The sequence below is a fragment of the Drosophila novamexicana genome, unplaced genomic scaffold (assembly GCF_003285875.2).
Source record: "Drosophila novamexicana strain 15010-1031.04,08,12 unplaced genomic scaffold, DnovRS2.1 tig00001209-arrow-arrow-pilon, whole genome shotgun sequence".
Lineage (NCBI taxonomy): Eukaryota > Metazoa > Arthropoda > Insecta > Diptera > Drosophilidae > Drosophila > Drosophila novamexicana.
Window position 1 is genome coordinate 104,697 of NW_020824843.1, and position 25,618 is coordinate 130,314.

The 25,618-nt window shown below is 37.8% G+C and overlaps 1 long non-coding RNA gene and 2 other non-coding genes across 3 annotated transcripts; 2 read left to right on the top strand and 1 right to left on the bottom strand.

Moving 5' to 3' along the window:
- The first annotated feature begins 4,409 nt into the window (after positions 1 to 4,409).
- LOC115766599 lies at positions 4,410 to 4,610 on the top strand. The gene is made up of 2 exons (XR_004018226.1): positions 4,410 to 4,479; positions 4,555 to 4,610. It is a non-coding gene; the product is annotated as an uncharacterized LOC115766599 (long non-coding RNA).
- Positions 4,611 to 9,483: 4,873 nt separating this feature from the next.
- On the top strand, positions 9,484 to 9,556 carry Trnak-cuu. Its single transcript has one exon. It is a non-coding gene; the product is annotated as a tRNA-Lys (tRNA).
- A 288-nt stretch (positions 9,557 to 9,844) lies between these two features.
- On the bottom strand, positions 9,845 to 9,917 carry Trnar-acg. Its single transcript has one exon. It is a non-coding gene; the product is annotated as a tRNA-Arg (tRNA).
- Between the last annotated feature and the right edge of the window lie 15,701 nt (positions 9,918 to 25,618).

Sequence of the window (25,618 nt, forward strand, 5' to 3'; positions counted from 1 at the left end):
ATCAAAGCTTTGATATTAGGTTAAGTTTGATCTTCGAAGGTAAATTTGAACTCTCAAAATGTAGTATATAGTAAATAAAAACACAGAATTCATTCAACCAATTAATCTTTAATTCTAAGCAAAGGTAAGCGTTAAGAGAAAGAATGTTGTAAATCAAATCAAATGTATAAACGTTTCTTAGCTTAGCAAAGCTGCTTGTACAGGGCATCTTCTAGGCTATAATACGCAACTTGAACACACTTAAAGTGTGTGTTTTTTATGTTTCGATCTAAACGGATTTGGTTACCCAGCACTGTTGTTCGCCTGGAGAAAATTAAACTTTTCGCTTCGCTTTTGTGCAAAACACAAAAACATTTTATGCACTTATGACACTCGCAACGCCCCCTTCAACCCAAAAAAAATCCCAGAGAGAACCACCCGATAGCCACCCGCTAGCCACCCTCTAATTGGCATTGCACAGCCCTTTTTTCCTCCCGGCACTGACTTTGTGCGTGGACCGAGCCCAGTTTTTATTGTAATCATAGCTTTGCTCTATATTGGCTTCATTTTTAGTTACTCAGCTGTTTCCCCAGTTTTTTCCTGTTTTTTTTTATTCCTCCCATTGCAGCATTTGGAGGGCAGTTGCAACAAATGTTGCTGGGGTTAATGTTCCGGGTCTGGGTGTATGGTTGGGTTGGGTTTTAGTATCGTATTATTGTTGTCACGTTTTTCACATATTTCATAAATTCAGGCATATTGCTAATTTGTGCTCTACAATTTGTGCAAACGCAGAAATATTTGGTTAGAGCTCATTTCGACGTTTTTTATTGCATTTATTGGTTTCTATTTATCAAATTGGATTTTCAAATGGGATTTATTTCAGACAGCGAACTGCAGCCTATTTGTGTTTATGCGATTTTGTGGTTGCATTGCGGCCGTAAACGGGATTCAAAGTTGGCAAACATTGATAATCCAAGGTCAACAAGCAACAGACTTTGGTAGCCACAGAAGTAGCTGTTGGTAAAAGGCGTAAGGTATTATAGAACTTATTTTTAAGTCGAGATCTGTTGAGTAGACAGCTGTGCGGATATAGAGAGGGAGAGAGAGAGAGAGAGAGGGGTAGGGAGAACGAGACGGAAAAAAAGAGAGAGACAAAGAGCGAGAGAGAGAGATAGAAATTAAAGTTTTAAGCGACCTTTCATAAGATCAAATTAAAAATGCATCTAGGACTCGGCGAATATAATTTAAAAAATATTTTAAAAATTATATGGTGATAAAAATTATACAAATAATTGGATTCTGTATCACATAAATAATTATTTTTATTTTATTTTTATTACCATTTAAAAATTTTTTGTAAAATTTTTTAAAATAAGAATTTAATAGAAAATTAATTAAAACGAGAAAGAAAGGCTATCTTCGGCACGCCGAAGATCTAATACCCTTGCAGACCCAACCTTTTCATAATGCTTAGAGTGCTTTGCCCGTATCTAAGAAGCACAGGAAAAATAGTTAATGCCGAGTTTGGTCAAGATATCTTGACAAACAAAATGTTTTTTCATACAAAAACTTAATTTTCAACCGATCGTTCCTATTGCAGCTATATCATATAGTGGTATATACTTCTATATGATATATACTTCTCGCCAAGGGCTTAACATATGAAAATATGATAATAATCCAAGCACTTGAATCTTTACTTTATTTAAGTTCCAGACAAAGGTTTGTAATACTTACATTTAACAAGATTCCAGGAAATACTGTAAACTACTTACCCGTTTTTACACATTCGTCTCAATATCACTTTTAGTTCTAAGACCTCTTCAGCTTGCAATCTGAAATAACAAAAACTCTTTGGGCTCTAGACAAGCGGCTGACCCCCATTGTACACACCCGACCCGCACCCCCTGACCCCCTCACTGAAGTGACTGCTGATTTATGCGGCTGCAACGTCAACAGTTTCTCAGAATACATCGATCTATTGCATTCCATGTAAATGACGGGGCCCAGCGACAGCCGCCAGTTGAGGTCTGCGTGTCCATTGACAGGAGCACGGCAAATGGAAATTCGGAAAAGGGCGAAGGCCCTGCAGCTTGCACTTCCTGCAACGTTTCTTTGTTGTTGTTGTTTCTGTAATTCCTCCACCGGCAGTCGCTAACAGAGCTGAGGTCCTGCGCCTATTTGACTGCCTGTCACAACAGCATGTTAATGTCCATGGCATATTAATGGCTTTTCGAAATTATCCTTTTGCCACATTGTGCATTAAAATGGACAAAAATGTATGCATTTCTCTGGCTGGTTTTCATATTATTATCATTATTATTAAGGTTTGGCATTGTTCGACCCTCTCGCTACCTGGTTGCAATCACAAAAATTAGTTTGGCAACCCTGGCACAGAACTTATCTTCAAATCTTGAGTCTCTGCAGCTCAATGTTTTGTTTCTGCCTAAGCCATTTGTCAGAGGGCGGCTTCAGATTGTAATGCTACACCCCAGAGATATGGGTGGAGAGATATATATATATATATATATATATATATATGTATATAGTGAGTACCCCTACCTATCATAGAAAGTGCGTGTTTCCAACACTTTGTTGCAGATTTTGTGCATTTATCATGCATGTGGTCGGTCGTTGGGTCGTCCATACTCCCAGGCTACGCGTTCGCAAAAGGGGAACGGGATGCGCGTGCCGTGGCATGTGGTTTGGGTTTTAGTATTAAATTGTTTTGCGGTTGCTCTGATAATCAGACAATCGTACAATACATTTTATTGCAGTGCCTTTTTGGCATGCCTCACCCACCTCCAACTCTCCCAAAGGTTACTCACATTTGCTATTTACTTAACTTTTGCTCATATATAATTTAAATAAAATATTTCCTACAATTTCGGACATTCGTCAGACTAACTACCAACATTTGCAATCTAAATGTAGCTTAATAGGTATGCCAAGTTTTATTTATAGTCAACATACACTGAACAAATTTTTTGACTGAGTTCAAAGAATATTCTGATCGAAAATGTTTTTACTTTTACTAAGAAGAACCTCCTATCCCTTAAATAAGATATAAACAAATTTATGAATTATTCAAGACTATTCTCAACGTTACCTATCATTTTTCATAACATGACAATGGACTCTAGGTACAACATCAAGAACGCGGTAGATTTTAAAGACAGAGTCAACAACTCCCAGATTAGAGAAGAGGAAACATTAGTATCTTTTGACGTAGTATCCTTATTTCCCAGCATACCAATAGAATTAGCACTTGACACAATAAGACAAAAATGGACCAAATTAGAAGAGCACACGAATATACCGAAACAACTATTTATGGACATAGTTAGATTTTGCATACAGGAAAACAGATATTTCAAATACGAAGACAAAATATACACACAACTTAAGGGAATGCCAATGGGATCACCGGCTTCCCCAGTAATCGCAGATATATTAATGGAGGAACTGTTGGACAAGATTACAGATAAATTAAAAATAAAACCAAGACTCTTGACCAAATATGTAGATGACCTTTTTGCCATAACGAACAAAATAGACGTGGAAAATATTCTAAAAGAATTGAATTCCTTCCACAAACAGATAAAATTTACAATGGAATTAGAAAAGGACGGGAAATTACCATTTTTAGACTCCATTGTAAGCAGAATGGACAACACACTCAAAATACAGTGGTATAGGAAACCCATAGCCTCCGGACGAATACTCAACTTCAATTCAAACCACCCAAAGAGTATGATAATCAATACAGCACTAGGCTGTATGAATAGAATGATGAAAATATCGGACACAATATACCACAAAGAAATTGAACATGAAATCAAAAAACTCTTGACCAAAAATGACTTCCCCCCAAATATAATCAAAACATTATTAAAAAGACGACAAATCGAAAGAAAAAAGCCAACAGAACCTGCTAAAATATACAAATCACTAATATATGTACCACGACTATCAGAACGCCTCACAAACTCAGACTGTTATAACAAACAAGATATAAAAGTAGCACACAAACCGACGAATACATTACAAAAATTCTTCAACAAGATAAAGTCGAAAATCCCGATGATCGACAAAAGCAACGTCGTTTACCAAATACCATGCGGCGGGGAAAACAACAACAAGTGCAATAGTGTCTACATAGGTACAACAAAATCGAAGCTAAAAACAAGGATTAGTCAACATAAATCGGACTTCAAACTAAGACATCAAAATAATATACAGAAAACAGCACTTATGACCCATTGTATAAAAAGCAACCACACACCAAATTTTGATGAAACAACAATCTTACAAAGAGAACAACACTATAACAAGCGACACACATTGGAAATGCTACACATAATTAACACACCAACCAACAAACGACTAAACTACAAGACAGGCACAGAAAATTGCGCTCACTTGTATAGACACCTCTTAAACAGCCAAACAACCTCAGTAACAATCTCCACGTCAAAAAGCGCAGACGTGTAAAATAATGTATGTAAAATGTTCGAAATAATGTTTAATTTATTGTATTATAATTGTTAATTGTTTTTTGTATCTTGGTGTTAGTGCCCTGAAGACGGTTTGCCGATGTGCAACCGAAATATATCGGAAGAAAATTAAAATAAAATTGTTTTCATTGTTTGTTTTAACAAACACGGACCTCGAGCCAGCCAACAAATAAATATTGAAATATGGAAAGGTCGCCAGCGCCATCAATAAATTTTACAACACTATTTTGTCTCTCTCGAACACATTCTAGAACGATTCTTAATTAAATAGTAAGAAACATAATAATTGCTTATGACTATAAGCAAGTTTCCTTTCACAGTTTTTTTAACATTAATCCATTGCTTTTCAACAATGTTTGTCCATCAATTCGAATTTTTGATTTGAACTTCGTACTTAATATAATCTTCACCATCAATTGACTAACATTGATTTCTTCGCTTTCACTTTTGTCACTTTTGCACAATCTGAACTTTTACAACACAGAAAACTGCAAATGACCCAACATTTGTATATTTGTAGTGGCCTCTACTTGCACCGTTATTGATCAAATTTTTAGTCGAAGAATTATTGCCAAAACCTTTGCCCACTCATAAAGCACAAACAGAGTCCGGCTGAGAGGTCTATGATAAATTTGGCACTTCCGCTTTGGTAACTAAGACATCGGCAGGCAGGCAAATCAAGTGAGGGTCCTGTCAGCCCCCTAAAAAAAGCAAAGAAAAATGCCTGGCAATGCATACGTCATTTAACCCCTTTGCGCCATATTTTTCATAAGCTGGCCCACTGGTGGGCTCTGCTGTGTTTGGGTACGTCTGCTGAATGGGGTTTGCCATTATTTGATGCCCTCACCGAAGGTATTATGACTTTTTCGGGTGCTGTGTAACGCACTTAGGGTGATTACATGTTATATTGAAGATAATTTGGATTGGGAAGATTATAATGAATATTTGTATATATTACGTAACATTGAAGATTTGCTTGTAATTCGCGCCAGCTTCACACAAGCCACTCAAGTTTATGACCGATGATCGATAACTTTCCCCGCTTCAAAACAATCGACACAAATCGATATCGAAATCCTAGGCTAGAGTTGCCAATTTTAACATGTAGCTTTTAACATATAATATACAGATCAAGTATCTTTAGTTTTATAGCAGAATTTTCAGGGTAGTCCCAAGTAGGACCCTAGCAACTAAAGACCTATTACCTTATTAGATTTTTTCCGTTGTAAAGAAATCAAACTGTGTTAAGCAAATATAAAATCTGCTGCTGAATTTGAACCAGTGACTTCTCGCGTGTTAGTTCGACGTTCAGATAACTTGTCACTCAGGCTCACGACATCACATTTGTAAAGCATATTTATATGGCTTATGTTGAAGTTTTGCATATTAACTTTGATCCGCATTTTGCTCCATTTGGAAGTCGTTGTTCTCAAAATCCCATATTAGAGCTCGTCATCCTAGCAACATCCTAGCCCCTACGAATTAAGCTGCCGCCAACCACTCAGTCAGACAGGGCAAACTCTTTCTTATATATAGATATATAGAGTATTCTATCTTCGACAACACACACCTTTGTCTTATTTCCTGGTTGTTTTTTCTTTTCTCTGGCTTGACAAGTGTGCTAAATTTGAGCAGGCCAAAAGGCTACGTCGTCTGGTGTCGTCGTCCTCGTCGTCGTCTGCCGCTGCGGCTGCTGCCCTTCGATTGATAAAATATATATGCGTTAGGGTGGTCGGCCCGGTTTATATAGAGACATTTATTGATAGATAGCAAACGCAACGCTTGAACCCTTTTACATTTGATGAACGTATCGAATTCCCCATATTGCCAAAAGCGGCAAAATTTATGGCTGTTTGATTTATTTTAACTTTTAACACGCCCCAAACAAATGCTGCCAATGAGGCGCACAGAATTCTGAAATCTGCCGTGAGGAGAATATGGTGGGCGGATAGGCGTGTCGAATTTTACTGGGCAGTAAGACTTGGGTGGTATTGACTATGTTTTGATTCCAAGCGTAGGATTTAATACTCTGAACTTAGCGCTACAAATCTTTACAGAGCTTTTTGGCTTGCCTGAAACTAAGAGTGAAAGCCGAGAAACGCAGATGATTGGAATATTTATGTGCATATAATTGAATCTTGAAATGGATTCAACAATTTATAGGATAATAAGGAAAGTATTTATTGTTATTTAAATGTTGGCTATGAATGGGGCAAATGAAGACAGTTTGTATGTGGAGCATTATTTTATAGTCAGTAAAAATTCGATAGAAATATATGCAGAATCAACTCAAATATATTTTTAGGCTAATGGATTGTATCTAACAAGTCCAATTATATTATATATAGTGTAAACAAAGTTTCTAATATAAATTGATTGTAAACAAATATTATATAAAACAATTAAGAGTGCTTTAGTTGGGCCTACTCGACTAGGGGATACGCTAAACCATCTTTTATTAACACCAAATGCAGCTCGCACTACAAGCTCCATCCTCTTTTCTCAATAGCAATAAAATGAAAGATTCTTGATATGTACATATGTGCTATTCTAGAAGCCATTTGTCAAATTGCTCAAAAAACAGAACTTCGATATCGATTTTTATCGTTTGCTTGGAAACGGGGCAAGTTATCGATGATTGGGAACAAACTCGTACTGCGCGGACTTTAGGAGGACCTACATACGCACAGATAGATGGACAGACGAACGAGCAGACAGACAGACGGACATGAAGCTGATGCCTTTTGCCTTTTACAAACAATTGCCCAAAAACATTATACCCTTTTTACACATTTCACTGGATTCAGGGTGTACAAATATACAAATGTTATTTAAAAAATGAAATAATAATTTTCAAGCAATTAATATTTAAAGTAAAGTTGCAGCTGGCAACTTTTATTCTGTGATACAATAAACCAACGCAAACTTACTTATGTATAATTTTACCTGGGAACAAATTTATGGGCAGAACAATATAGTAAATTATTTAAAATTCTCGGCGGATCTATGCAAATTCAGATCATTTCTTTTTCACATCATTCAAACTTTTCTGCCAGCTTCTTTATTATTCGTGTGTATTATTTAAATCTATAGAAAATCAACAGCACCTGCTCATCACATGTATTTTATATTGGTTTTTTTTTCGCATAATTATGCTGTTTACCTTAAATCATTCAATTGTGAGCATGGCGAGCCATAAACCGCACTTAACCCTCCCCCGCAAAGGTACTCTGAAAGCCAACTCCTCACCTTGTCATTTGCCGTGGCTGTTGCTGTTGCCGTCTACCCCAATCAGAAAACTCCGCATCCATTTGCGTATTACGCTTCATTATGCAGATTTCTTGCCGTTCAACATTTTCTCTCTCATATATATATATATTTTTTTTTTTTCTTATTTGTTATTGTTGCATGGCTTGCGGCTTGGAAAAATATTTTTATTTAATTTATTTATGAATGAAATGTGGTGTGGGGCTGGGTAGTGGTACGACAGCCTGGTAGGCTGGCAATAAAAGCAATTGCCACACACACACACACACACACCCGGAGCCCCACCCCTGGGCGCCTACCGCATTGTCACATAGATAAGCCGCGTCTGGCTTAACTCATAAAAAAGTGCCAGCAAAAGGATGATAAAACAACAACAGGAGCAGCGACAACAGCAACAGGGCGAGGCACAGGGTCGGGCAAAAGCAAAAATCTGAACGCGTGCGGATTTAAATTTTCAACAAAAATAAGCAACAAATAAGTGTTAAACGAGAGCGACTAACAGATGCCCTGTAGCCAATGCAAACATAAATAATCCTATTAAAAACCAAGGCGCTTTTCTGGCAACCAGTGAGAGATACGAAAAACCATCACATCAAATACATTTGCATAAGATACAGAAAACCTTTACACCAAATTTGCTTATTTTAGCTCTGACAGGCTACGAGTTCGTTGGGACTGGACCCAGTCATTAATGTACAGGGTATAATAGATAGACATAAAAAGACGAGCGCGTCTCGAGTTTGGGCGTGCATTTCACAGCCATGATGGGAAATAACTGGAGTATGAAACGCCTCACACATGACTCCACAGAAAATATACTCGTATTTCCAAATGGTTTTGGTTCAATATATGTATATAAGTATATGTAATGACAATAATCAAAAATTCTCAGGCTACCCATTTGGGCTTTGTAATTTGCCGCGCGCCACAAAGAATCCGAGACTCTGGACGAGTGAGAAATGAATTTAAAAACAATTTGCGGTCGGGCAAACAACAAAATACAAAAGCAGCCCATGAGGTAAAACCGCAAAGACAACAATTAAGCGTTACAAATGATTATGAATAACCATTTTTTGTTCATTCCCTCCTAACTCTTCATCTCTCTGCACAAAATATTTTATGTAGTTCTCGTTCTGGCACCTCTTTGGCAGCTCTGCCCTGAGAAACGGAACAGAATTGTACTCGTAATGGAATTTATGCCGCTGGGCTATTTAAACTCGTACTTCCCTTTGTGAGCTAATGTATGCCTTGATCTTCAACGAGCTCAGCGAGACTCATTTGTTACAGGTTTTATGAATGAACACGTCGAGATGACGAAGAGTTCTGCTAAGCCTTATAGAAAGTACAAAGTACATTCACATGTACGATTTTCTAAATATTAAAGAAATGGGAATCTATATATTTCTCACATACTAATTTTAAAATTTTTCATAATTAACAAATCTTTACATCATATATTTAATTTCTATCATGATATATATAACCAAATTTAAAAAACTTTCAATATTCAATTACGTTAAATATTACAATAATGCCTTCCAATACTTATGTAAATTAAGGTGCATTTAATACGCCTATATTTAAAGTGAAATTCATTTAAAATATCACAGAAACAAAAGAGTTTCGACCAAAATAAATTTGTTCTGTAGCATAAATATACTATATATACTTTAATGCGTGTGTCAGACCTACTAACGAATTGGTGATCTTGTCAGGAACTGCCCGGCTAGCTCAGTCGGTAGAGCATGAGACTCTTAATCTCAGGGTCGTGGGTTCGAGCCCCACGTTGGGCGAAACGAAATTTTTTGGGTTTTTATTATTTTAATTATAAAAATGATTTGCACAGTTTGTGCTTCAACTAATTATAATACAATAGCAATGAAATATGCTGAATTATTACATTGTACACACTGGCTAATGTTTCGTACGTACTATTCATTAATATACTTACTTAATTATTTAAAAATCAATTAATTTATCATGTTATTAAAACACGCGTTATTGGTGGCACAAAAGTGCTTTGTGTTAATAAAATATATATATAATATAAAAAATTAACTTCAAAAATAAATAATCTGACTCGATCCTGCCAGGAGTCGAACCTGGAATCTTCTGATCCGTAGTCAGACGCGTTATCCATTGCGCCACAGGACCGATGGTTTCCACAATGGCATAAGTTAAATACAAAAATAAAAAGATGTAATAAAAAGATCTGCAGAATGATTAACTTTTTTAAAGATATAAATACATATTTTATAATTTGATTTGTATATAAGTTTTTGCAAGTCTTTACGAAAATCGATTTTCATTAGACTCTATGTTAATCAAAAATATAATACCGTCTAAAGAGCTTCAAGTGAAAGTGGAATTTGAAGCGACCTTCAGTAATATATTTGCATTCTGCAATGCACACCACTCACACACATCTATAAAACAAATATATTTCCATACATATTTTTGAAAATACGCAGCCTGTTATAATATATATAGAGTGGGTCCAGCATATAGAATTTTGGCCCCGTGCCTAGCCGCAGGACAATTTATATTACAAAAAACTTTACGCAAAAGCTAGCTGGTTAAACAACGAATGGAGCAACACTGCCTCTCCCCCCACCCCACCCCCTCTCATTCTCACTCTCTCTCTCTCTCTCATTCCAACACGCAACACACAACCCTAGCAACAGAGCATTTCATCTCTTTGTTTCTGCCTGTGGCCAGCGCCTGTGAAATATTTTCCACATGCAGTTAAAAATTAGACGAGGGGATAAACAAATACATTTATTACATGCAAATACAACAACAAATAACGATGCCAGCGCTGGCGTCGCGGTCGGCATCATCGTCGCCGTCGCTTTTGTTGTGTTGCGTCAGTCTCGCCGAAACACACGCCTCCAACTCCGCCTCCGTTAGCCAAGTGCCGGGGGCAGGGCAGGGCAGGGCAGGGGCGCACACACGTGACTTTAAAGCTCATGGGATTACATTCAACGCAGTTTTGTGCGGGGATTTTGGTATGCAAAAAAGCTTAGGAAATTAATGCGCCGAAGGAAATGCATTTAAATTATGTGGGTGAATGCTTGAGTACTGGTAGATGGGGGACCGGGGGAGCTCACAACCGCGGTTTTTCCGAAGGTGTCCGCTGTGACAGCCACAGCCACAGCCGACCGCCCGCATTAATTTATAATTTTGCGCCGTTGGCTTAGACATCGGCGCTTAACGAATTTAATGGCGGCTTCACAAATGAATACAAATTGCAATTTGAACTTTGAGTTTTACAATTTGTAATTAACAGCGAAAACATTTTGCATCATAATTCTTGAGTTCCGGGCCAGCAAAGTATTTTCAAATTTAATTAAGTTGCATTGGCCACGCAGATTTGTCCCAGGTCTCTGTCAGCAGGGGGTGTGTGGGTCGGGCGCAACCCTTTTCACAAACAAAATCTTGGGCAAAAGTTTTTTAATGCCTTGGCCAGACGGCAGAAACACATAAATTTCCATTGTCCGGACAAATAAACATTATGCTGCACTTTTTTTCTTTTACTTACAAACTGTACACTAAACAACATGGCAAGTGTCGTAATAAATGCCAGCTTTGGATTCACCAAACATAGCAACAAAAATACCAACTCAGTTGTGCTGCCGGGCTCAGGTAGTATGCTATTTTTTTATTTTTTTGTTATAACTACTTTTATTACAAGCCATTCCAATTAGTCTCATTTTATGTTGTTTAGTGTAACAATTGTTTATCCTGTCGACGTCCTGTGCGTCCTGATTTGGCGCACCTTCTGCTGACGTATGACATTGCAGCATCAATTGTTGAGAATACACGTAATAAAATCGTCATAACGAGTCGACCCGTGCAGTGCCCCGGCCGCGATAGCAAGGGCGAGGCCGCTGTTCTTGGTCATTAACGGCGTTAAGCCCCGGCCGGGTTGCACTGCTCCCGGAAGGAAATCGTGGCTGAGTGACGTGTGTGTTTGCACAACCAACGGGAACACACACACACACACACACACTGACAAACAACCAATTCATTCGCACCCAACCATTCATTTATTCATTCAGGCCATCCTCGCAGGCATTGTCATTAGCGTTGCTCGTGCTCTGTTATCCCTTTTTAATAAGGTTTACTCAGCATTTTTGTATTTTTTTCTGCTATGTTTATTATGCCAGATTTGGTTTTTGTTATTTGCAAGCAATTGTGCAAGCAGATAACAACAACAACAAAGCACAGAAGTGAAGTTTGATTACGTTTGTGGGGCTTAAAGCGCAGCAAATTGAAAAGCGCAGCATACAATGTTAACAACAAAAACTTAAATACTACAAAAATCGCATACTACTGCATTCAACAGCTTAAATTATGCAATAAATCAATTTACGTAAAAATTGGAGTATGCAAAGAATGCACGTTATGTCTGAGGTATTTTCCAAAAATAATTATCGCTGCATTGTATAAAATCACAATTACCAATAACGATGTTCGATAGCAGTCACGATCTGTTATGATGTACAGCAGTGATTTTTCATCTGTTACTTCTACTATCGCAGCTTTGGCACGTGATCACGTGATAAGTAACAAGTATGTTTGGATAATTTTCAGTTTCTACAATTTGGTCACATTATTCAGTTTTCCTATTATTTAATGTGTCGTTTGGGCCAATTGGTTAAAGGCCGAAAAAGCTGTTAATTTACTGTTAATTTGAGTTTGCCAAATATTGCTTATAATTGTGTTAGTGTCGTTAATTGAAATCGAGCTATTAAAATGCTTATTATTGCATTAGAATTTGATATGTTCGCAAGCCACCTGCTGGACGATTAGGAAGAAGAAGCACGCGCATCATGCTTAAACTGGCTTAGGAAATAGTAAAGTGATCAATTTCATGTTTCAAGTGAAAAAAATTTGTGGTTTTGTGTGTAATTAACAAATACGACTGTTTAAGCGTACACATACTGGCATATCAAAAGTCGAAGAGTAAAATATACAATTCTAAAGTGCTTTCCACTGTGTGCACATACATGTGTACATACATATATACATATGTTTATACGTATGTATGTAATTGGTACGCAAGCCGTAGCAGACAACAGTTATTTGTATGCAATACTATGCAAATTTACACACATGCACACACATGGAATTTTCGCTCTTCTTTAACTTTCATTCTTTGCTTGAATGAATGCGATTCCCATGCTCAAATCGTTTCGGTCCGTTATTCGTTACTGCTGGCGGCCACCAAAGTGTCTGTAGCTCATTACCTGCTGTGACCTTGTTTGCAACGTATGTTATGACGTCATAGCCTTTATTATTATTTTCCCCTCTTGCTAAATATGTATATAGGGTAAGTGTATTGAATAAAATGTATTATACAAACTAAAACTTAAATTTAATTGTACCTTTTTTATACTTTGCAGTTAATCATGTTTGGACTGTGAACAAATTGTGCATATGTGCACTCGCTCTAATAGTTTGTGGCATTTTCTTCTCAACATTATATAAATTGTGACAATAACTAAACATTATTGATTCTATAGTCCTGTTATGGCTTTTGATACTTTTTCTGTCGAAACATGCACCATTAGCCAAATTAAATGTGTGTACATCCATTACTTTGCCACCTCCCCTCCCTCCCATACTCCTCTACCCGTCGCTCCCATCAACTAATCTGCCTACGTGCCTTGCACACCGCATTGCATTATCTCTGGCAAATCTTGCCTGAGAATAAGAAAAAGCGTTGTGCGTGCACTCGAAATTAAATTGTTATCAAATCGATCAAAGCCGCAGCATCATTATCTGCGCATTAGTCGTGGCTGGCCAATGATAAAAAATAAGAAATAAGACAACAACGAACTAAAGAAGGAAAAGCTGTAATCTGTAATAAAAAGAGGTTAACTCTATAGTGCGGAAAACAAGCTCTTGATAAGCAAGTTTTTCTATTTTCCCCGTTTTTGTTTTTTGTTTTCATGGTCGAGTCGCAGGTCTCGTAAGTGCAGTGCTTGGCGCAATGTTGTGGGCGTGGTCGAGTGTGTCCAGTGTTTCAGTCTGGGTGTTGAGTGGACCCATTCGTGTGCTGGCGCCTGGACTGTAGCTGGCAATAACTTCTAATTAATACACGAAAAGCATAACGAAAGCTAATTATGAAACTAATGAGCTTGTTGGCAATGCAAGAGCACCACGAAGCGGACAACAACAACAACTCGTAACAAGTAAAAGTGCTCCAGTCGGTCGTGTCCGACTAGTGGATACCTTGTACTTGCATTGAAATTATGTGTTGATAGATACGAATTTTATTTTTTTATTTTGTGATGAGCTGAGAGAAGGGATCCAACAAGTATGATTTTATCAAGCGGTGTCTCTTATTTAATCGATCTAATGAAAATGGGTAAAATAACTATCCTGAAAACGGTATTCGATAGTAAATTTGAATCGATTTTGGCTAATATAAAGTATGATTATACATAAGAATCACACGAACATATACGGGCAGACGGACAGTCGGGCAGACAGACTTGATTATGCCTCAATCTGCATGTAACATCCCTCTTCAATGGGTATACAGGGTATAACTGCCTTAAGTGTTAACGACGCTGTGCTTAACAAGGCGAGCGCCGCCGTTCGCAGCCGCCGCTCCAGGTGCGAAATACCATGAAAGAGTAAACGCGAATGGTCGCTGCCTACCTTGGGACATAGTACACACATACTTGCAGACACAGGTAACGCATACACACATACATATATGTATACGGTTATGTATGTACATATTTCATTTCAATTTCCTTTTTGGTTGCGCGTCTTTTTAGCATACTTGATTATGGTCTTTGGCCAGCAGCAGCAGAGGCAGGGGCAGGAGCAGAGGCGGAGACAGCAGCAACATAAAGAAAGGGGCTGGGCACTGGACGTCGCCGGCCATCAGTCACTTATGCGCACGGCACGTCACTCAAAGCGAACACACACTCTACACCCATCACACAGACACACACATGCACACACAACACACCCAGCTAAATAACAGAGCGGGGCACAACGCAGGCAACTTAGTTGCAACCTCGTAGAGCGTCACCCAGTCCAGAGTCGCGGTCTGAACTGAACCGAACTGAACTAAACCTACTCGTCCGCTGCCGCTACTGTCATTATCTTGTTAACTTGTTGTTACGTCAGCCGTTCAGTGGGTCTGCTCTTGAGCTTGTATATATTGTATTGTAGTTGCTATATAAGTCTTACATACTCTGATGATCATTTGATTGCTGGTAAAACAGCCAGAGGCAGGAGAAGAAGTTTCACTTCAATCTAAAACAAATTCGTTGTATTGCGATATACTTATTTGCATCGATTGGTTGATTTACAATTACAATGTTTTAGATATTCTAAATAGTAACATCTTCCTTAATTCAATTCATAGCAATTATTTTGTAAAAAACTAGGCATTTTGTTAGTCAGGATTTGTTTTATGTAAAACTCAATCGATAACTATTCCCTCTAATAATCTCAGCAAACATTTTCTAAAATAATATCTGTTTTTAACTAAAAACCTTATACAAAAAAATTAAAACGTAATCGATACATTGTGCAATTTGCAAGAGAAAACTATCATAGTTCAACAACCTCTCGGTTGATTTGCAAACTGTGCTGTCGATTGAAAAGCTTAAACTAGTTGAGATTTGAAAGCGTCAAGAAAGTACAAGTACAGCATGCAAGTCAGAGTCCATTTCTTAAGCTGTTTCTATATAAATGCCCAACACTGTGGATGTTGTTCTGCTCATATGCTTGGGCCCACATTAGTGGCCATTTACAGCGTGTGCATCTTGCTTAAATTCGTCTGCCCAGGGCCTGGCCCTTGCTCAATATCCCCCATACCCCATACCTCATGTCTCATGCCGCATGCCGCATGTGTAATAATAATATACACACAGGTGTCCCAGGGTTCTGGCCGTGGGGCAACGTCAGCTTCGTACTTCATCAATAAGCGGCTGGGGCGATGGCGCTGCATGTAGCACATGTAGCGGCGATTACGCGTAATAATCATCATAATCAAAAGTCGCAACACGAAATGAGTTTTGACTTGTTGTTGTTGCTGCACAAGGATAACCAGTTAGGGATTGTTATGGTCCAGCAGCGTTGCGCGCGCTCCATATAGAATTGATTAATATTGGCATTGAGCATAGGAAATGCTCTCTGGCGTTGGTGGTTTTCGCCATCTCATTACAACGATGCGGCCCAGTGAATTTTGTGGTATTAGGCGCAAACAACAAGGCAGGGCAGGGCAGTGGCATACCAAATTAAACTTGAACTGTGGCGTGGGCTCATAAAAACAAAAAGAAAAAAAAAACTTTATTAATCATAAGTATTAAGGAAGTGTTTTCCTCGATGCTGCTTCATACTGAGAAGGTTGTTCTCCTGATGCTAGGTTAAGGTTCAGTTTCCAGGTTTAGGCTGTTATTCACTGATTGGGAGCAACCAGAAAAACATTGTGGTAGCTCTTTTCATTGAGGTATAATCGAAAAGGCTTAAGTACTTGTATAAAGATAAAACTGCTCAAATGTGCTCATATTTAAATGGTATTCTTGTTTATCGAAAGGCTGCAAATCGTTCGATTTCGGGCTCGAAATGAAATTGTTAACGTGAATCGAATCTTAAACCAAATCAGCTGCTCAAATATAGCCGAACCCAAACCCCAATTGAGTCAAAATAGAGAACTTTAAAGCATTTGATTTCTCTCTTAATTAGCCTTCGCCTTCTCTATGAACAACACGCATTATTTTCCAGAAATTTCAAATTAATAATTAAATTTTTTATCGCAGTTTTTACCACGGCTTGAATCAGAACCTGAGTTTATGGGATTTCAGGCTTACGAACCAAATCTTAAGCTAGGAAACTGGTTCGAACCATAGCTGAACTGTACCGAAAGAATCAAAGCTTACTTCAGTGGATCCCTTTATTTGATTCATAAATAGCTTAAATATTAAAAAAAAAATAAAAAAAATAACGGCCAATCATTACAGAGGACATGATTTTATACTCTCTTATTCTGAATTATTTTGTAGCTAGTCATATATCCAATTCTTCGTTTAATTTAAGTTCTTATTCACACGTATCAGCGTACTCGCCATATCTCTTGTTTTTATTGAATCGCATATTTCTGCTTTTATTTTAATATCATGTTAGTTTCATTTTTATAGGACACTTCATAACGCAGCTGTCTTGTCATAATCTATTCTTGACTCACTGAAGCCGAACCCAACCCAACTAAATGTAACCCACTCTGATTTTCGATGTATATAACATGCATATCCAGGTGGTACAGAGCTGAGCTCTATAAACGCAAAAAATAATAATTAACTGACCATCAAATCAACAGCACGTACCTCCTACGTGAGCATCATTTTACGAGCTGGAACTGTGTACCGCCTCTCTATGCCGCTTGATTACTCATTTGCGATATAGTATGTGGATAAGTTTGGGTCTAGGGCTACGTGCGAAAATGAAAACTACTAAAACTTGGCCAGGTCAGAAAACTACAATCAAAGTCAATTGCTTTTTGAGGTAGGGGTGGACACGGGAGATAACTGCGAGTGCAAGCGTTTAAGTGCCAGCTACCGCACTTACCGCATAATTAATATGGCGAAATGCAAGCCAGACAAACAGACAGGCAGACAGACGGGCAGGACAAACAGAACAGGCTGGACAGGCAGAAAGGACAATGCTGTCAGTGCAGTTACACGCACAGAACATTTGCATTTGATTTACGCACTGAACAATTCCTCAGAGCTCGCAAATATTCTTGATGAGAGATGGGTGCGTGAGAAGCTTAGGCAAGGGGACTAAATTATTTAGTTACAATAATAATTTGGTCATGTTATTTTGTGGTTTTGTAATGCATTAATTTAGACCCATACCCAATTTTTATTCGTGTTAGGTATTGTCGTGTCCGTTTTTATATTGTATTGGATCCGTTATTGTATTGGATCAAAAATAGCAATATTTTTATTACAACATAGTTGGCTTAGGTGATGTTACGCCAAGCCTGTTCGATTGTATTATGTCGTGTTAGGTCGTGCTTAGTTTTCTTTAATCGTGTCTTGTTTTACTTGCGAACACGAACCAGGTCGAATTTCTCAACACGAACAGGTCGTGTCTAGTCTAGTCTCTACATGAAGAGTTGTTCCACTGAATTCAAACACGCACCTAATCGAGTTTCTCAACTCGAACACGTCGTGTCTGCTCTTAAATGTTCGTGTCACGCGCTCATCTCTGCACGCAGCACAGCCTCCAGGGCAAACAGGCCGTCGGTTCGCCCTTAAGGCAAAGTCAAGCCATAAAACTTTGGCTTAAGTGCAAATGCGCTCAAATCTGCACTTAGACAAGTGACTGTGTTGCTTCTCTGTGTGTATAAGTGTGTGTGTGTGTGTGTGCGCGAGTGTGTGTGTATGTGTATTACTATAATTAAATTGAAAATTACTGCCAAGCAATTGCAATTGTCCACACGACTGGACAGTGCACCCCGGTCTACAATGTTAATAATAGGTATGTGCTTGTGAGTGTGAGTGTGTGTGTGGGCTCTAATCATTGTCTGTCTGTGCATCTGTCTATGGCAAAATGTATCGGAGGTTCGGCCCCAGCCACGCATAAGTTATAAATTATGCATAGATGCATAATTTACAGCTCGTAAGGTCAGACAGTTGCATTTGCCAACAGCGCACCCCCCAAGGACCGCTGCACAACTACCATTTGTTGTCCTACTCCCTGGCAATTTTGGTAATAAACCTAATGTTCGTACCGCCCACTTTTCTGAAATAGCACTCTGGTATTCTGAGTGAGAGACTCTCAAAGAGCACTATTAAACTGGACAAAATATTTATCAAAAAAACAATATTGTTATTGTCCATTTCGTACTTGATCTAAAAATTGTACTCATGTGCATCTAAAAATTATAATATATGTCAAGCTGTTTCGTTAAATTGTTCAGATTATAAAAACAAAAAATGAATACACATTTTCGTTTTTTTTTGTTTAATAATATTTTGCATATTCACAATAATTTTGAATACACATACTAAACACTACATACAAAGCGGTTCAATTTGCGACCCCGTCTGTTGTGTATGTAATTTTATATATTTTCTAATTTCAACAATTATGATTAAAAGAATAAATACGACAAGAGAAATTTGTAAAGAAGCAATCATTGTTTCGTATAGGTTCGATCCCTAAACATAATGCTCACTGTGTTGCTTAGCCCACGTCGTTACTCTAGTCTGTGGAAAGATGGGAAAGATGACATGTGACAGCATTGTAGTTGACAAAATAAGAGAACAATTCGTAATATTTGACCAACCTTTTTTACCACTTGGAAGTAAAAGTTTCCAAAAAGAAGTTTCAATAGAAATTTCAACTTCCCATCCCTTACGATTTGGGCTGTGCGTTGATGCCCAATCAGTCGGTTCGTCAGTCATGTTAAACTCCTGTTAAACTATATATTTTAACTGAAAAAATCGTACACATGTAAGCCCTTTGCATTTCCCTATAACTTTTCCAAACTCCAATCAAGTTTTCTGTTTTGATTTTTAAACACATTTGTCTGTCTTTTTGCCAACAACAAAACCAAGAACACGGATCCACTTAAAATAGTCGAAGAAGCACTTCGATAGTGGTTCATTGTACCATGCCCAGCGCTGAGTGTGTGTGTGTGTAGTTTTCCTCTCTCACACACACACACACAGCTCAGACACCTCTTAACCACTTGAGAACTTGTTTTTTTGCATTGGTTTTAACCGCATCATTTTGATGTATTTTGTGGCTGAGGTTGTTTAGAGCTCGTTGTTTTTACTGTATCATCATCACGAGTTACACGCACGAGCTGCGTCTGCTTTCAGTTTTGCATATACACAGGAAGGGATTGTTGTAGGGGGGATTTAGAGGGGGGCGAGGGCAGGTTGAGATGCCCAAAGTGCCGACAACAACAGCAGCGACGGTTACAAATTATCATGCATGTGTTTGTCTTGATTTCTTTGTCTTATTGCATTTTATTCAAATTTCCTACCGTGCGGTTTTTACGTTTATATCTCGTCGGCATCGATTTGCAATTCGCAATCGTAATCAGCTCGAAGGCAGCTCTAGAGGAATACATATAGGAATGCAATGTATATATAAAGGTATATATCTTTTGCTGTTTTGTATATATATAGCCATATATATTTGTGCTGTGGTCCGACGATGACAGGCAGACAAAGAGGCGATTCCCAGCAGAAATGTTTATTGTGTGTGCTCTGTAGTTTGTTGTGCCAGTTTTCAACAGCTGATGGTGAATATTTATGTTTTGTTTGGTTTTACGAAAAAAGGAATAACTGAATACAATCAAGTGTGCTGCATAAAATGCAAGCCTAAACTATAAATTATCACAAGATGTGTGTATAGGAGGTTGTTGATGCAATACTTGCAAATGGGTTAGAAAGGATTTTACAAACTTTAAAATGATTATTTTCGATTTAAATACTAATAAAGTGCACCTGCGATATTATACGATATACATAATTGATATCATCTGCGGCCATATAAAGCCTTTACTACAGCATTTAATTACATTGATTACATTAAATTGCCAAGGCTTTAAAATTTGGGTAATGCGGAAATTTAGATATCAGAAAATTAATATTTGTTCCTTAGTTAACTTGATAGAATATCTTGTATTCGCAATATAAATTTAAAAAAATATGATTCCAATTTTGCAATAATTTTTTTTATTTTAGATATAAGCTACCATACATTTGTGCTTTTTTCTCATTTTTTCTTTAATTTATGCGGCTTTTCTCAAATATTACTGTATGCTTGGAGTTGTTTTCTCTGTATCAATTGCAGAAAGCTCAAAACTTTACCAAAGTATTTAACTTAAAGATATTTAATTTAATTTTTGCAAGCCTTTTGGATTATTAAAGCCATTGACAATGTGTAAATATTCGGAAACAAAGCTAAACAATGTATCTTTAGTAGAGCAAATAGCTCACACACAACTCTGTGGGTCAAGTATGTACAATGCATATATTAAATAACTAAAAACAAAATGATAACTATATTCAAGAGCCCACTCAAATTCATCTGCATCTCTCTCGCTCTCTGTCTGGCTTGTCCTACACAAATGGCAACCGCACATAGTTACAGTTCTTTTGTGGTCAACAGCAACAACAACAACAACAGCAACAATAACAACATGACGTAAATATTTATACAAATTTTGTAATGGCCGGCAACGATATTTGCATTGGCATTCCACTTGAACCTTTTGACCACCCATGAAAAATACCTAAACATTTTATAACTTCGAAGCCGCATTATTTTAACTCTGCGTTTTCCTCTTCTTCTTCTTTGTTTCTTCTGCGTCTCGGTCACGTGTTCTGTTCGCCATCTAATGTAATTTTTGGGGCAAGGTAAAAAGAAACAAGAATCAAATACCTTTTGTCTTTTAGTTTATGGCCCGTAAGGGTCGACAGCTGTGTTTGTAACCAATTTGCTACCGTAAAAAAAAAAAAAAGAAAACCCAAAAAAAAAGAATATTTTACAGCACATGTAAGTGCGCAGGCAGCTCGGCTTTTGGCATATTTTAAACATTTTTCATTTGCATTTAGTGAACATGTGTGTTAGGGTTAAGATCGAGAGAAAGAAGTCTCATAACAATTTTCACCTGTCCGTAAAAGGTAAAACTGGCAATTAGGCTGGCTAAACAATGAGCTGACTTGTAAAAGCAGCCGCAACCTCAGGGCAAGTCCAATGCATTGATTTGCCTCGGCCTTAATTTGATGACTATCTAAATGTGGGAGAGGAAGAGGGAGCTGCTGCTGGTGACACACGCACAATTGTGGGGGGAACGAACGACGCTCAAAATTGCTTATCAAAGTTGCACAATCAAGACAAGAACAAGAAGACGAAGAAGAGCAGCGCATGACGCACCAGCATAAAACGAGGCAACACTCCGGGTAATGGGTATTGGATAACTGAGAGTATTGAATATTTGAGTTTGAGTTCGGGCATCGAGAAGTACTCACTCATAGAGGGCAACTGTTGACTGCAAGTCATACGCGACTGAGTGGAGCACCGTACGTGGCATAGACAATCAGTTGGGTAATGTGTGCAAAACAAATCAAGCAACAGAGCTCAGATATAATCAAATGCGGCACACTGCCACACACAACAGCAAAAGCAGCAACAGCAACGTGTAACCAGGGATGGGTGCAGAAAACAGCATTTCCGAATTTGCTTTACATTTTATGTTAAAGTGACGCTGTTAATGTTAATGCCTGTGTGAACCTTGGCACACAAATATTTGTGAGATTATGGCATTAATTATGTAATTTTCAGGCTGTGCAATGTGAGAGTTTTATTAAAAGTAAGGTTTGGGCTTCGCACATTTTAAAACACTTTTTATTGCAATACTAAAGAGAATGGATGTATATATAAAAACGCTAATAAACAGCAACTGGGTCACAATTTTCATTTTCCAACACTTATTTGACTTCATGTGGTTTTCGGTGCAAAACTATTCCGCTAATTTTTTTTAAGATATAGCAAGCCTAGATTTTGTAGGTTAATATTAAACGTTGACCTCGAGCTGGCCGGCTTAATATGAGTATGTATTTAATAATAAAATGGTCACTAAAACCACAACTTATGTTTGAAAAATTTTGATACTATCAAAATAGTTTTTTATAATGTTTTATTTAAATCATAAAATCATCATGTTATATGTTATATAATATATTCTCTTATTTTAATAGCTACCGTGGTTTTAAAGTCTTCCTACTAACACTGGGTTCTTAGTTTACCTTTATCAACACTGCTTTCCCATAATTATAGTGCCAATGTATATAAGATTTGTTAGCTTTATTTGCCACAGATTATTTTTGGCTTTTTTTGTCTCCCATATAATACTACCTACTAACACTGGGTTCTTAGTTTACCTTTATCAACACTGCTTTCCCATAATTATAGTGCCAATGTATATAAGATTTGTTAGCTTTATTTGCCACAGATTATTTTTGGCTTTTTTTGTCTCCCATATAATATATTTATATATATAAAAATTAAAAAAAATATTACATTTGTAAATCGATTGCAAATTCTAGTCTGAAATAGAAAAATCCAACTGAACTTCCGATTCCATTTAATTTATAACTGCCAAAATCAGAGTCGATTGCGGCCCATCCCTAGCATCGATACGGTTTATGGGCATATCAGAAATCTGTTTCTTTGTCGCCGCCCCGCAGGCTTTTAGCTGCAGGCGGCGGCGTCGTCCTGTTCGTCTTCGCACTATTTTTCATTTTATTGCGCCGCTGCACATGGCTGTCAACTGCCAGCAGCCAGCAGTAGATGCGGCCTGAGCCGTCTCGGCAGCCAGCTGCAGCTTCAGCTTCTTCGCAGACGTCGACGACGAGGACGAGGACGCGCGCGCCCGCATATCGATTTCAGCGCATTGTGCCTGTTTGCATACAAATATCCTAAGGACATGTTATAGAGCGTTGCCCGTCCGTCCATCCATCCTTACCCTCTGCTGTCACACGTACGCATGTAAATTGTATTTGTGCGCAGCCCTTGTCGTCGTATTTAGTGGTTCCCTTTGCCGGATCCCCGCTCGGGCGCTTTCCTGCTTGTGCTTGATTTCATTTGCTGGGGCAATTGTCTTCGACGCTGGCGCTTGCATCGACTTTATTTTTGCCAAAAAACTTGCAAGCTCTCCATTCCAAAATTCAAATTCCATGCTCTTTTGCAAGTTGTCAGCCAAGTGGCAGCCATTTTTTCTTTCCTGTTGCTGCTGCCTCTCCTCGGTGTTTCATGTGGCAGGACTTTTGCGCTTTTGTGCGTGCCTTGGCCTTCGTTTTCGCCTGCTGCTGACATTTGATGTTTAATTTCAATAACTCTGTGCGTTCGCTTTTTAATCTTCCTCTTTATTTTTTTCAATTTTTTTCTCTCTTGAGCATTTGTGTCTTTGACTGCCAAATAGCTTCAACACACACACACACACACACACACACCCACCCAATTTCAATTACAGCTGCCATTGGCGAAAAGTGTTGGCCGTGAATTACATAAATTAAATTTTTCGATAGTACAGACTTAAGTTGACAACGCTTCTGGAAAATCGAATAGAAAGCCCTTCGAAAAACGATTATCGAATTCTCAACACATTTTATTGAAATTATTTACTAAATTTTATTACAGCCAAGAATCACATCATTTTATGCACCCAGTCTCGAAGAAAAAGTAACGAGTACAAATATAAATATAACAAAAATAAATAAATTCTGAATTATATTACGGGAATGGGTATTATGAATAAAATACCCATAAAACATGCTAAAAATTAAAATAGGGTTTAAATTTTCTGCTTCATTCACCATATTTTTTTTCATCTATTGGGTATGCTTCTTTAATATTATTTCCGTTCAATATCCTTCTCACTAACTTCTCAACCCCTCGTCTCCAATGCTCTTGTTTAATGGAATTTGACTGAAAACCAATTACTCTACCACAATGCCCAAAAATAATTTTGATTTCATTTCCTGCTGTCCGGCACTTTTGTGGTCATCGCTGTTGCAACCAATGCAACATTTACAACAACAAATATAGCAGCAAAAGAAAGAAGAAATGAATAAATACCTTCACAACATGAGGTATCTACAAACAACCGATTGTTGCAACCAGGGGCACAAAGAGCCCACGTGGATTGGGCAATCGTTAAAGGTCAGTCAACATTTTTAGGGAGTTTTTCACTTTCCGTTTTTATTTTCTATTTTTATACCCTGTACACATCGATAGTGGGTAAGGGTATAATGTTGTATAATGTGCAAATGTGTGTAACAGACAGAAGGAAGCATCTCCAACCCGAAACAGAAACTAGAAATGCTAGAAATTGGAAATTTAAATTAAATATTATCTTTTACCGTATGAAAAAATGGGCTATCACATTCTTCTTCGATATCTTTTCCCATTTTGATAATATTGTTACTCGTCTATTGTGAGAGATGAGCTCGAAGATTTGAAGTGCTGGATACATAAGTTTTGGTATGTAGGATAGCGTTCCATATGTACAGAAATGTGTTTTTCTTCTCAATTTATATAACTTTCCTCTAAATTAAATAATAAAACTTATATTAGGGCTAGAGACTTGGTATATACACTCTTTTATATGCCGTATTTCAGACCTGAAAATTCCAGAAATATCGGACTATAAACTAAGAAGTTAATAAGGGGTGCATTATAGAGCGATTATAGCGATTATATATATATGTATGTGTGTGTGTGTTTCTGTATGTTTATATATATTGTTAAAAGCTAGAAAGTATTTAACGACAGCTTGGCGCTGTGCTCAGGGTATCTCCCAGTCGGGCAATCCCGACTAGAACATTCTTTTTTTATTTGGCTTAAAAACGCAAGCAGCGTGTGGTGTGGTCGCGGTAGGTGTGATAAATACTACAGGAAATACGAGAGCATGAGGATTTTTATAAAAAATAGAATTATGAGTATTAAAACAGAATTTGGTTCCAGTTTAAGAACCCGTTGCGAGCATCAAAAGGCGCCGACTTGAAGCGACCAGGTTTGAGAGTTTGGTGGGATTAGGGAGGAGTGCTGCGTTGTAGGGGGACGGGCTTAATACAGTTGTCAGTTGTTTTGTTGTTTCGCCAGCTGTTAATGAACATTCAACTGGCTAATTAATTTTATACATTTATTAAACTTTTGGCGCACGACAGGCGGTGGATGGGGCCGGGGAAGCAGCAGGACGACAGGATCTGGAACGGCTGCCGCCAAGCCACGAAACTATTTACCATACAAATCTAATTTTATCAACTTTGTCTTTTGCGTCCGCCCGGCCTTAACTA